The sequence below is a fragment of the Pinus tabuliformis genome, chromosome 6 (genome assembly GCF_031772625.1).
Source record: "Pinus tabuliformis cultivar Carrire ecotype Pingquan chromosome 6, CPIR1, whole genome shotgun sequence".
Classification (NCBI taxonomy): domain Eukaryota; kingdom Viridiplantae; phylum Streptophyta; class Pinopsida; order Pinales; family Pinaceae; genus Pinus; species Pinus tabuliformis.
Window position 1 is genome coordinate 1,225,256,825 of NC_142292.1, and position 14,534 is coordinate 1,225,271,358.

Below are 14,534 nucleotides of genomic sequence, written 5' to 3' on the forward strand. Positions count from 1 at the left end.
GCCAACACTGGCTACCTGCGTTGAATGTCAACTGGAACAAAGGCTACCTGCGCTGAACGAGAGTGGACAAGTGGCATGCTCATTTCTCAAGGTGTCAAAACCCAGGAAGCTTCCAAAATGACACTTGCCTCAGGGAATTCGATTGGTGATGAGTAAGAGGTTCCAAATCTCCAAGTGGAAGCAAGAACCTCCAAGTGGACTCAAGAAATGACAGAGGTAGAGGACACTAGTTAGATCTCAAACTGACTCATCCTCTCTCCAAACATCTATATATGGATCTCTCCTCCATGAGATCTAGAGGCTGGAATTTTATTATTGCAAAGAATTGTTGTTGGTTTGAGACTGGAATCATTGGGTGCTTAATGCTTTGAAGGGGCTGAAGATAGGAATTCCATTTGCTGGGAAGGAGATGTTGGATTGGAGCCCTCTGGGTTGTATCTCTTCCTGAACCTTGTTATTCATCAATAAAGCTATCTTGGTTTCTCCTATATACTGATGTATTTTGATGTATGAATGTATTAGTGTATTTGGTTTATTTCTAATCCTAAACTAGTTATGAATGTGAACATCTGTCTTTGTGTAGTGTTCTTCTCTTGTTTCAAGTAGCCGTTCTCTTGTCGCAAGTAGTTGTTCTCTTGTGATCTTGCACGAAGTTGTAACTGGATAAGCAAGAAGGCAAGTAGCTGTGAACACCCAAAGAGAAGGGAGATTGGATCGAGGGACAAGCGGAAGACACCGGTAAGTCTATTGATCTCTCTTCTTTCACATTTCATAAAGGAAGAAACCAGTATAGCTGTACTCGTTTGTTGCTAAGGCACTGTCACACCTTAGGTGGATAGGATCGTCCTGCATAGGCATTTTTACCCACAACACGCGGTCGCACTTAGAGTGATACTGCATTCCACAGATAATGTTTATGCTTTCAAGGACATAACAGTTAATGAAGGTTAGCACGAGCAGCCCATGAAAATTGTAGCTGAGGGTAAGAAAGGCAACCTCATTCTCGAGGGTGGGGTTTCCCTCAAAAAGCTCTATGGTTTGTAGAATTTTTGTCAAGGGCCAGGAAACAGCGGAACCCATAGGACTACCATCACGAACAAATAGAGCAACCTAGGAACCAATCATGATCCAAAGATAGCCAATCTTGGTACAAGCTACACATCGCAACAGTGACAAGTCTTTGACTGCTTGATCAAACAATACCGGGATGTGTCTACATGGGCAGATGATGACCTGATTACACACTACACACGAGAAATTCAACACGGGATTCTAGGTAAAGGAGAAGAAAAGCCATTTCAACAAAGGCTAGGTAAAATTCATATGTTGTTTGAACTCCTTATATAGAAAAAAATGACTAACATTTTGGATGATTGGATTACTTGCAAAGTTCATCATCATACTTGCGTTTCTAATTTAAATTCTACACGTAAGAAATCTGGGAAAATCCACTTATGCATTGATTTCAGAAACTTGAACTGCTCTCGGAATAAAAACAACTACCCCATGTCTTGATGTAGACTCAACACTATAAAAACCCGTATCAACTGTTCTGTTCTTACTTTCAATCCCCAAAAAGAAGATCAACTTAAATTCTAACAAATTAAAACTATAATTGGTTTACAAGAAGACAATCCAACAAACTTTGATCAGATGGAGGGATTTTTTTCTTTGTTACAGGTCATGTGAAATATATTTTGGTAGTTTGCAGCAAATGTAGCACCAGATACCAAAGCACAGTGTTTTGTGGCACCAGTGTAGCTCTAGACCCCTACATGCAGCGCCAAGTCAAAGATGTGCCTTTTATCCAGATTTCTTCTAGATTTTTGATTGGTTTTCCTACTCTAACAATTGTAGAGGCCCGATCTACAGGTTCTTGACCAAAATCACGGGTTTTCCACCGGATTTATATTCCCAAATGCATGGCTGACCAAAGCAATGATCGCATAGTGTTGTGTCAAGTTAATCGGACCAGAAATGGGTCTCTGCTCATTGATAAGCTGACACATAGGTTGTATGAGGGAAGGCTGAACTGACTATATCACGAATTGGCCGTCTCCATGTAAAATTAAGACAAAAACTATGTCATTATGACTAAAACAGAAATATTGATACACAGGAAAACAAAGTATCTCCCTTACGGCCTTGATAGCTCTATTATAGTATTGCCATATGTTAGGTTCCTAAAATAATAAGGATCATAATTTTGAATTAACTATGTTAATCTTGTAATATTGTACATACCTTTGCTTTTTTGCAAATGTTTTCCATATTAAAAAATGAAAAGAGGGTATGTACTAAAAGAATAATCAAAGGACCAAAAGAAATAAAGATAAAAAAAGATATAAAATATGAACCCCACAAAAAGAAACAAAAATAAATTCTAAAAGTGTTGCACATTCAAATTCCACTACTCTTAGTTTACTTTTCTTTTGCAAATAAAATTGTGTGGAGCTTATCCAAAATGCCACAATTCATGATGATCATACCATTTAATCTTGATTATTCATGCTTTTAAATTTCATGTCATGATAGTTAGTGAATAAAGTGTAGAAATTCCCACCTGCAGATCACCTGATAATGCAATATACTAAAGCAAAATACTTGATCTACTTCTACAAACAAGTATGCAAAAGGTTAATCAAATATGAGCAAGATCAATTGAACACATATAACTGATAAGAAGAAATCAATGACACATAACACAGAAGAAATAACCAGGGGAAAGCCTCAACCTAAAACCCCAACTCTGTATTATCATACAAGTGGAAATGTAGTTTTGATTATAAAAGGAATCAGATGAAAAGCTATCCTGCGCTCTCTACAATCCGTCTGCTACTCATAAACAGTCAAAGGCCTCCCTCAAACCTTCTCCTCTACCCTCCAAGCCTGCTATTTCTTTGCGCAATTTTCCTTGGGGTCCAGTGCAACTACTTGTGTGAATTGGCCTCTTCACACACTCACTAACCTCTGATCCAACTGCACAATCCTGAAGGAGATGAATCCTTCTCCATGGATGAGTTTCCTTTATAGGAAAAAACCATCCAACTGATAATACACTGTCCCTATGATCTCAACTCGGTCTTTTTCTGAACTGACATGCATGAGTTATTCATGAGAGAATATTAAGTTATCTGAAGTGTAGCAGTTATATGCAAGCATGCATTAACTAACTGAACTCACATTAATTTAAACAAACTGTTTAAATCAATCTAACTGGACTTGACTTAGTTAACTGAGCCAACTAATTACAACTCAAATTAGAGCTCATCCTTATCTCTTTAATTGATGGATAGATTCCTCAATTAATGGAGAAATTGTTGCATGTCCCCACATAGACTTCATGTTTAATTTTCCTTAACTAATTAACTCAAGATGAATTAACTAATTATTATACAAATAGTTGTTAAGTTCAAATTCAGATTTTACTTCACTGTTTTACTTTATGGACCGATTAAAATATGAATCTATCCCGAACTGCTATTTTTAGCAATGCTATTTATAGCACTTCCATTTTTCATTCCTTGCTGCTATGTCCAACACTGGTACCTAAACTGCTATTTATGCGGTGCTATTTTTAGCATTTCTTGTTGTCATTTTCAACACTCCCTCTCAACAAGAAAGGCATTCAAATCGAAGCTGATCTTGTACCTTTGGAATGTTCTGCATGCAACACTTCTACCAAGTGTGGTTGCTCCAGCAACTCTAGAAACAAAAAAACTCCCAACTGACCTCTCTGTTGGGCTAGAGACATCATCTAATGCTGAAGCTTCCTCTGCCGCATACAAGTGCTCCCTCTGTGACCTCTGAGATGCTGCAACACTCCATGCATCTCGCACCATTGCACACCTCTCTGTACCATCCTGCACTGGTGCAACACTCCTGTGCCTCTCACATTGTCATAGCCTGCTAGCTTTGTGCTATCTTGGGATTCCTTCACCATAGCTCTCTCTGTCGCTCCATCCACATCTGTCTCTACCCACTCAGCTAGTCCCGCTACTCCTCGTCAGGGCTCCCGTAGCAAGGTCTAATCAAAGAGGTTGGATACCTCAAGGATCCCACCCCTATTTCAGCCTTCTTGGGACTATCACATCACATCGCCCTACCTCCCACCTAGAGGTATGGCTGCATGTGATCCCTCTGCCCACTTGGCTCGAAATTCCCCCCTACTGGAGGCCTTTGCATGAGTGGATGCCTCCACTCGGTCTCCTCTCGGCTTCTCTAGTTGTGGCTGCTCCACAACCTCCTGATGCTGCTTCACCAATTGTGGCTCCTCCACAATTGTCTGAGACTTCTTCTAGCACTGCATGTTGAGAGGTAATTTACTCTCCCTCTCAACCACCAAGTATCTAACCTTTGCCTTGCCCCTAAAGGCTTTGCATTCATCTTGAACCTCAATAGCATATAGGTTCTTGACCCGTGAACCGATCTGCTTCACTTGTCTAGTGATGATGTGTCTAAGGAAAACCTTTCCCGTACTGAAGACTACATCATAGACTCTGTCTTCCAACATCGCAATCGACACTAAATTTCTCTTCAGTCCTGGTACATACTTGACATCGGTAAAGGTAATGCGAGCTCCATTCTCCCTCTGAAAAATAACCATGCGTACACCTGAGACACAATACTTTTCATCATTACCCATCGCTATGAGTATCTGGAGATCTTTCTCCTCCAAAGTACTAAACAAACTCTTTTCGTCGGTCATGTGGAAAGAAGCTCCACTGTCAAGAAACCAACCACTTCCCACCATGGATGAAACCATGCATGCGAACAATGTGAAATCCAACTCGAACTGTGAGGCCAGTGCCTCACCTTCTGATCCTTCCATGGATCCCTTCTTGGATTTCCTCAGTGGACAATTTGTAGCAAAATGGACCACCTCATGACAACAGAAGCATCACACTTTCAATTTGTCAAACTTCTTCCCACCTTGGGAAGAACTAGGTTGGGAAAGAGAATCCTTCTCCTTCCCCTTCTTCACCTTACATCCTCCATGGATGAAGAACCGTCTCTGGTGCTTCTTCTTATCTCCTCCTGCATTAGATTCGACCAAAGTCGTTCCCAATATGGCAGTTTCTCTCTTCCATTAACCAAGTCCTGGTAGCTATGCCAGCTCTTAGGAAGACCGAGGAGTGCAAGACTCACCATGTCATCATCAGCTGTCGCGATCCCTACACTTCCAGCTCATCCTTGCATGTGGTGAGCTTCTTCAGTTACGTAGAGATCATGTCACCCTTTTCACACTTGATCTTATGAAGCTTGTCTTTCAGTGCGAGCTTCCTTTGATCGCTGCTATTCTGATATAGATCTTTCAATGTTTTCCACATTGAAAACGGTGTCTCCTTCCCATGGAGACTCAAGACTATGTGGTCTTGAAGTCCCTTCAGAAGGATTCTCCTTGCTCTAGCCACACATTTTTACCATTCCGCCAGTTCAGTAGCATCAGTTGGCTTGGGGACTTCTTGATCAATGAAGTCCTTTAGACCGTTATCCTCTAATATTGCTTCCATGCGATCCTTCTAGGCTATATAATTCGAGCTTCCATCAAGGGCATACTCGAGTCTTAAACCACTGAATGCCATAGGTGAAATAGAGATGTGATAAGAACTCAATTTCAATATTCAGAAACCAAACTTCAAACTTCTTCTTCTTGTATATTGTTCTTCCTTGATCACCTTTGCTCCGATACCATGTAGAAATTCCCACCTGTAGATCACCTGATAATGCAATATACTAAAGCAAAATACTTGATTTACTTCTACGAACAGTTATGCGGAAGCTTAATCGAATATGAGAAAGATCAATTGAACACATATAACTGATAAGAAGAAATCAATCGCACAACACAGAAGAAATAACCAGGGGAAAGCCTCAGCCTAAAACCCCAACTCTGTATTATCATACAAGTGGAAATATAGTATGGATTACAAAAAGAATCAGCTCACAAGCTATCCTGCTCTCTCTGCAATCCCTCTGTTGCTCAAATACAGTCAAAGGTCTCTCTCAAACCTTCTCCTCTGCCCTCCAAGCCTCCTATTTCTTTGTGCAATTTTCCTTGGGGTCTAGTGCGGCCACTTGCGTGAATTGGCCTCTTCACACACTCACTAACCTCTGATCCAACTGTGCAATCTTGAAGGAGATGAATCCTTCTCCATGGATGAGCTTCCTTTATAGGAAATATCCATCCAACTGATAGTACACTGTCCCTCCTCTGATCTCAACTGGGTCATTGTCTAAACTGACATGCATGAGTTATTCATGAGATAATATTAAGTGATTTGAAGTGTAGCAGTTATATGCAAGCATGCATTAACTAACTGAACTCACATTAATTAAAAAAAATGTTTAAATCAATCTAAATGGACTTGACTCAATTAACTGAGCCAACTAATTACAACTCAAATTAGAACTCATCGTTATCTCTTTAATTGATAGATAAATTCCTCAATTAATGGAGAAACTGTTGCATGTCCCCACATAGACTTCATGTTTGATTTTCCTTAACTAATTAACTCAAGAAGAATTAATTAATTATTTTACAAACAACTGTTAAGCTCAAATTCGAATTTTACTTCACTATTTTATTTTAGGGATTGACTAAAATAGGAATCTATACTGAACTGCTTTTTTTAGCAATGCTATTTATAGCACTTCCATTTTTTATTGCTTGCTGCTATGTCCAACACTGGTACCCGAATTGCTATTTATAGCAGTGCTATTTTTAGCACTTCTATTTTTAGCATTTCTTGTTGCCATTTTCAACATAAAGATCTGACCAAACCATTTAATCTTCACAGATCATTAGTTAGGTAGAGAATAATAAGTTTAGTACGAGCCATTGGAAGATATAAGGCTAGAAATAATTTAGTTTTCTTATCAAAAGAAAATAAAAGGGGCAACAAGCTCAAATGCACCCAATAAAGGAAAGAAAAAAATGTTATAATAAATTGAAGGGTAGGTAGAAATACTTTCCAAAAATCAATATCATTTTAACCCTTCCTATGTGAGAAACCATTTCCCCTTGCTAAAATCCCATTTTCCCTTCCTTAAAACCCAGTTTCCACTCTTGGAAACCATTTCCCCTTTGAAAAAATCCCTTTCCCTTTATACTAACCCATTTCCCCCTTTAAAAACCCATGTCCATCATTAAAGTCCCCTTCCCTTTACTAACACCGCATAATTCAATTAAACATGAAAAACCCACTTTTGCACAGTGGTGGGCCCCAGTATTGTAGCAATAATGCTACAACTCCTGGAACTCCCTTCTTTAATTTTATCAACTCGGTAGTTCGTAACAAACTTGGAAGCGACGGTGCTGTATGCACAAGTACTAGCTCTTGCCGCAGCTATCACTTGGTCAGCTGGCACAAGTCCGCTAGGAGCTTAAGCCAACTTCTATGAGCTCTTAGAAGAAGCTTTTTAATTGATGGATGAAAGCTAACTCGAAGGAAGCTAACCTAATTGCAAAAAGAAACTGAAAGCCAAAAACAAACGCAAACCCTAGCAAACCCTAATTCTACCAGCTAGTCCTACTGATGCAAAGGAGAGAATGCAAACTACGAAAAGAGATGCCATTACTTCTAGGAAGGTAAAATGCATGTTTCTAAGTTATCACTATCTGAAGAAAACATCTTTTTGTATTTTTGATTAAGTTATTAGAATTATCATGCATGTGCTTTTAACTAGCTTTTCACTGTGCAGAGGTGGATCAAGGAGGAGAAATGCTTGGAAGAGGTTGGGAAGACTCGGAGAGGGTCTAAGGGATCCCTATCATCCTTTCAGAGAGTTTCACAAAGTCAGGATGCCATGCAACCGTGTTTATGAACTTCTACAGGAAGTCTGCAGGGGTTTCTACAGGAAGTTTTGTAATTCTTCTACAGGATGTTTCGTGATTGGGTTTTTGATTGATAGGTGAGTGGGAGAGAATGCATGAATGGGTAGGGAGGTAGGGTAGGGGCCTGGAATGACCCAATGACTGAGGGATGAGGTGATGAGAGGGTGTGGAAGTCTAGCTTGCATCAAAGAAGGTTTAGGCAATGGAAAGGCAAGAAGGTAGGGTTACGTGGAAAAAGAGCAGATGGGAGATGAGGAAACAGACTTGGTGATGGAGGAGCTGATCTAGACGAGGCTCAGATGAAAGAGGAGGTGATGAAGGTGCCCTGCATAGTGTTTACCTGATCAAACCAACTACGTCTTGCATACAATCAAAACATTAGATGATCTATCTAACAGTTTAATGAGATCAGTGAACAACAACCTTATTCATGAAAAGAATCACGTACAACATGTGAACAAAACATTATCAAAGAGATATAAACGCATGACTAACTCCTACCAATCCATCCTAAACATAAAAAGCTACTTCAACCATCAAAAGCAACCTAAGTAACAAAGCACAAATTAAATCTAAAGAGCAGACTTTATTTTAAGAATGCAGCGAACACACATAAAGATAAACAAGGGAGGTACTGGGCGCTTGAGATGGGCCCAACCCCAAGAGCTACAGCTTCCCAAGAGAGATTTAGAGCTGGTGCAAAGCTGGATTCATCTTTATTAATCAAGAATGAAGAGTTACATCAAAACTGTCCACAAGGAGAGCTTGAGAATGAGCTGAAAGCAAAACTAATCTATTGCCTACAAATCGAATTACAAAATGACTACAACAAGGCTATGAAATGACTAACTACTAGCTACTATCTACTGGCTAACTAGCTAACATCCACTGGCTAACCAAAATGAGGCCCTAAGCCTTCTTATTTATACAAATTGAGGACCCAACAGTCCTCCTAAACTTTAGGGACTCGGCTGCCCAAAACTTGGAGTTAACAGCAGTCCTACTTGACTTGCTTGGCTGCCCTTGTGCTGATTGATTCGGTGGCCCTTGAACTCCGAGCTGATGGTGGAGAATTCGAGGTAAGGGCCCATAAATGAAGGGGACACCTTCCTACAAATCCTCTAGCTTGTTCTCCCACGAATTTGGCTGCCAAGTGCTCATTAAGACCTTCAATTTTGTCTCCAAGTTGACCAAAAAGGCTACACAAAGCACCCATTAGACTTGTTGGCATAATGACTAACCAAATTCATTCTATTAACATGAATATAATAAAAAACATGCAATAAACTAATGAGAATGGTGGATTAAGTCAAATTAGGAGGTTGAATGAGCCCAAATAATTGTCCATTTTTGGGGCTCATCATCACCCCCCTACTGAAAGTGTTGCTCATCCTCTGAGCAACCAATCTCTCTCCTCATCTTTGATGGCCCTGGTGGCCTCCTTGGCTAAAATATCGATCGATTTCTCCTTTGGCTTCCCTCTTTTCAAACTTCCTGTAGAAACAGTTTGCTGGCTTCCTGTAGAAACAGTCCTCTGTCTTCCTGTAGAAACAGTCTGCTAACTTCCTGTAGAACCAATTTTCTCTGATTTTGCTTGCTTGGCTGGGGGTGCCTTCTCCTTGAACTGTGCTGTGGCTGCCTTGGGTGTGTCCCTACTTGTTTGGCCTTTTTCAGTCTTCTCTGCTCGTGCTTGCAACCGCTTCTCCCTTGGCATTTGTGTTATTTTACCACCCCCTGCTTTGGCCTCAACAGCTTGTCCTTTCCCCTCATTCCTCTTCCTGTTCCTTCTGTGGTGGTCTTTCTTGTGTTTGTTACATCATCATTGAGACCCTCACTGTTGCTTCTTTATCATATCCATGAAGTCTACCTGAAGGTTAGATCTCCATGTGTGTCTAAACTGTGATTGCAACCGTGGAATTTTATTTCAAATACCCATTGAGAGATATCAAATTACAGTTCACACTGAGGTATGCAGGCCAATATAAATTGTATGCTGAGATCCTTGATCATAGGACAGATCCTTCAACTTCATCTCTTTGATGAAAACACTTGCAGGTTGACGAGATGATGTTCATATATATTCCTAGGTTTATACCTCCATAGATATTTCTTGATCATAGGTATACTGAGTATCACATATATTCGTTGTGATATGTCTAGACAGATCTGAATATAGAGCTGAGATGTAACCCTTGTTATTTCTGCAATATATATACACAGTCTTCTTTGTCCATCCAGGATACTGCGTTTCAGGTATGTCGAGCTTGTAATTGCTTCAATGTTTTCTTCTCTGTAGATATGTGAGGAACTGCTGTCATTAGCCATCCCTATTGCAATAGACACCCAACTTGAGAGGTACTAACTGATGTTGAAAAGAAACATACAACTCTGCCTCTATTGTTTGACCTGGACCAAGACAGGGAATCTCTTGCATAGGAATAACTTTGGTGGTTCTGATGAAACCACAGGTTGATCATGTATTCTGCTGTTGGTGCTCCAGATTCAACAGGAGACTCGATTGACTCATCAACTTTGACAACAGTGTTAAAAATTGCATCTGCTGAACGATTATAAAAAAAAACGAGCACAGACCATCATTGGTGAATAACATGACTGTTCATTAGAGAATGCATACATGACATTCATACCATCCCCATTTGTAAAATCTAAAAGTGTATACTTCCTGGGCTCTCTATCCACAGTTCCTATTGACAGGTTGGCATAGCCAGATAGTATAGATTCTTTTGCAGATGAAAAAGGGCCAGGAACAAGCAGGACTAGCCATAGCCATGACTCTAATGCATCATGGCGCATCAGCGGTATACTGTCAGAAATTGTAGACAGATCATAGTGATCAACTTCTTTGTCTTTTCCACGCTCACCATCCGATAAAGAGATTAGTGGTTCGACATGTTTTTTTTTCCCAACTTTGCTCTTTCCTTCTACATCTTTACTCATTTTATCATTTGACTTGGAAGCTTTCAACTTCACACAAGAGTTTCTAGTCAAGCTACTTGGTGAATGTCTTGACCTATCCTTGCACATAATTTCAAGGTCTGAGCCTTCACTTAACATGTGATTGATCAATTTCTTGGTTAGATCCACTTTCAGGGCCCTGCAAACTTCCTTCACTAAAGGAACAATCAGAAGACAAATATGTATTGTCATTTATATCAGCGGAACTTTGAATCTGACACAGACTACCTGGTTTTGGTAAAGATCTATAACCTGGAGCTGTGTGCTGGACAATGTGAGAAAGGGAACCAGGCAAGAAAACCCGAACATTGCTTCCTGGATGCAACAGCGTAGCCAGCTTGGGTGAAAAAAAAACATGTTTTGCAAGTGCAAGTTGGATAACAGCCTACGAATTTCAGCTGAGCGCTCATTAATTTCTGCTTGATTGTTGGTGGAGTGAGGTGGCAAAGACGTGTGCTGGCCCATGCAACTGTTGTGCTATCATGAACTGCAGTGGTTAACTGTGTGTTCTCTGCCTGTAATCTCATCCATCAGTTGCACTGGAGTTTAGACTACCCACACTATCCGTGTTTTTTAAATTTCACGTGCATGACTGACCCATGCATGCTGCGTGACTTTCTCGTGAGTGCTAGAGAACTGGGTGTCTTGCTACATTCATGGCTTAATTGAACCATTCCATTCGTTCATGCAATGCTTAGACTAGATTCATGCAATAGATGAACAAGGTTTAGTCACGTACCTGAAGTCAAACGGCTGCTTGTGAAGCTTTTTGCTGCTGCATGCTCATGTTCTGCTGCTGCATGCTTGGATCCTTTGGTTGCATGAGGGCTTGGCTGATGATTTTTGATTGCTTTTCCTTGTGCAGGTGTCCTCTGACCAGATCTAAGCTGCATGCATTTGTTTCCACGTTCAAATCTGCACCTTCAAGCTGCTGCTGCTGCAATGTCACAGAACCAGAACTTGTTTTCGCCATTTCTCCCAAATGGTAAAGCGGATTCATCTGAAACTTTCTGAGCATGTTTCTATCATCATGATGCACCTCCCATAGCAAAATCGTGATCAATGGATGCACGGATTTCGAGAAAAATGGAAAATGGCTGAAGATTTCAGAGATCGATTTCTCGGAAACCGTGCATCAGAATCGGCTGAAACTGCTTGGGTAGGTTACCATCACTCATATGCATATCCCCATGAAACAGGTTTTGAAACAGATGCACGGTTATGGAGAAAATGCAAAAATGGCTGATGGTGATGGAGGCTGGTTTCTTGGAAACCGTGCACCGGAATTGGCTGAAACTGCTCAAGCATGTTGCCATCACCCTTGTACAATTCCCCATAAAACGGTTTGTCAAATGGATGCATCGTTTTCAAGTTATGGCAAAAACAAATTTTGTTCTATGGATTTTTGCCTCAAGGCTTTTTGCAAATGTTTGCATGGAAGGGAAAACTAATCTTGGGCTGTGATGCAGGTATGGAGATGATGGAGGAGGAGTTGGAAGATTGCATGAGGACTTCTGAACCCTTGAGGAAGCTACCATGTTCGCAAAACCACTTTTTGGAATCCATGTCTAGTTTCCCACAATTTCTACAGGAAGTTCCTGTAGAAGCACAATGAGAAGCACAATGAGGTGGAAAAAATGATGGAGAAAGGCAAGGGATGGACACACAAGTGCTTGTAGGCCTAATCAACAGATTCCCACCATCAGATTCCATTTTAGACTTGAATTTGGTTTGTCCAAAGGTTCTACAGGATGTTTCCTGTAGAAATACAGAGCTTCCTGTAGAAGGCACAAGAAAAATTCCTTTAACCTTGATTTGAGTGCTCCTCCTGTCATGAAACGTCCTTCTTGCAACCTGCAATTAGCCAATGGAATTAGTTTTATTTTTCTCTTTGCTTTTTTTTGAAAAACAACTAGGGCGCCTCATGGAGGTTTTCACCCTAATTGCCTGCCCTGGGCGCCTCCAAGGGAGGTTTTCACCCAGAGATCTTATTCTCTTTTCTCCTTTTTTTCCAACCCATTGACCTCCTCATGGAGGTTTTCAATCAATGAGCCAATCTAAGGCGCCTCTGAGGAGGTTTTCACCTTAGATTTTTATTTTCTTCTTATTTTCATTTTTTTCTTTTTCTTTTTTCTCTTTTTTCTTTTTTTTTTCTCTTTTTTCTACCCTACCCTACTTGAAAAACAAAATCGTTCTCAAGTATAAGAATACTTCCAATGGAGCCATGTGCACATCGAGATTAGAGACAAAATGATGTGGAGGCTCGAAATGCATGCTTGGATAGGTATCCAGATCTTAGAGACCAAATGATCTGACCTTGAAGGGATCAAACATAGCTGAGGAAGAGAGTACCGCTGCAACTTAGTCACCTTCTGAAACCATATCTCAATATAGCTTTGATATCCTTGGTCCTTTTGCTGATCTGGATCATTCTTCATGTCACCTTCTAACATGACTTTCTCATCTTCCTCTTTTTGCTGATCTTTCTCTTGAATACATGGAAGATTTGATGGTAACCATGAGGAGGCTTTCTCGATCTCTGATTCTGATCTATTCTCTTCATCAAGTGCAGGCCATGGTGATCTCCTCTTTGGAATCTTCTTTTTCCTTTGGTCCTTCAATGTTGTCAATATAATCTCTGTTTTGTAACACTCTTCCTGAGCTTTGGTGAACATCATTGAGCTCAAAAGGAGTCATTTGCACATGTTGTGCCTCAGCTTTGCAATTGGGTTGAGCTACTCCATTGTATGGCTTTGGAAATGGTATGGGTAGTTGAGTGGAGGTGTGAAATTGAGATTGAGATGGATGGCATTGTGGTTGGGTAGGCATTTGGGGTTGCCTTGGTGGAGGAGGAGGCGATGGTTGTGGATGAGCAGGTGGTGGAGGAAAATGAGCGGGATGAAAGTTGTACTGGGGCCTCCACTCCTGATAAGGTGCATTCCACTGAGGCTGTGGCTGAGCATAAGAGTGAAATGAATGAGCAACTGGTTGGGCATAATATGGATCTGTGAAGGAACAAGGAGGAGGTGTGAACCAAGAAGGATGAGCAGGGGGACCCCAAGAAGGCATGAAAGTGGCTTGATAGGGGTCATAATAGGTCTCGGATGTCCCTGGCAGTTCCTGCTGGTAAGATCTAGGTCCATGCGGCCTCCTTTGGTTCATATAATGGAGTGGTTCAGTGGCTCCTTTGGCTCTCTGATATGCAACTTTAAGTCCAGGCAAGGAAGGGCACTGATTTGTAGGATGGTATTCTTCACAGATGAAACACACTTCTAGAGAGTGCATTGGACATTCGTTCCTAGGATGCTTTCTAGTGCACCTAGGACAAAAAATGGCCAAAGCCCTCTTGGCTTCTTCTTGCTTCTTTTGGATCCGCAAGGTATCCAGTTGTATGGCAAGAAACTGCCTCATATCACTCTTGAAATCTTCGATCTGATTTGCAAATTCATTTTTGGATAAGGGACTGCTCCCAACATTTCTGCTTGTAGCCATTTGCTCCAAAGGAATGGTTTGTTCTTCTTCTCCCCTAGAGGTTCTTCAGATATGTCTTGATGTCCACCCAGGGGTTCTTCTTAGTCACAACCATCGAAGAAGAGAGAAGGTTGGCTGTGTGAAGCAAAGGGGGGTGTTGTGCAATCATTTTTCTAACTTATCTTTACTCCTACAAGGCATGAAAGGAAATATTTTTGGTTGATTTTTGCTTTTTTCTACTTCTACCTAC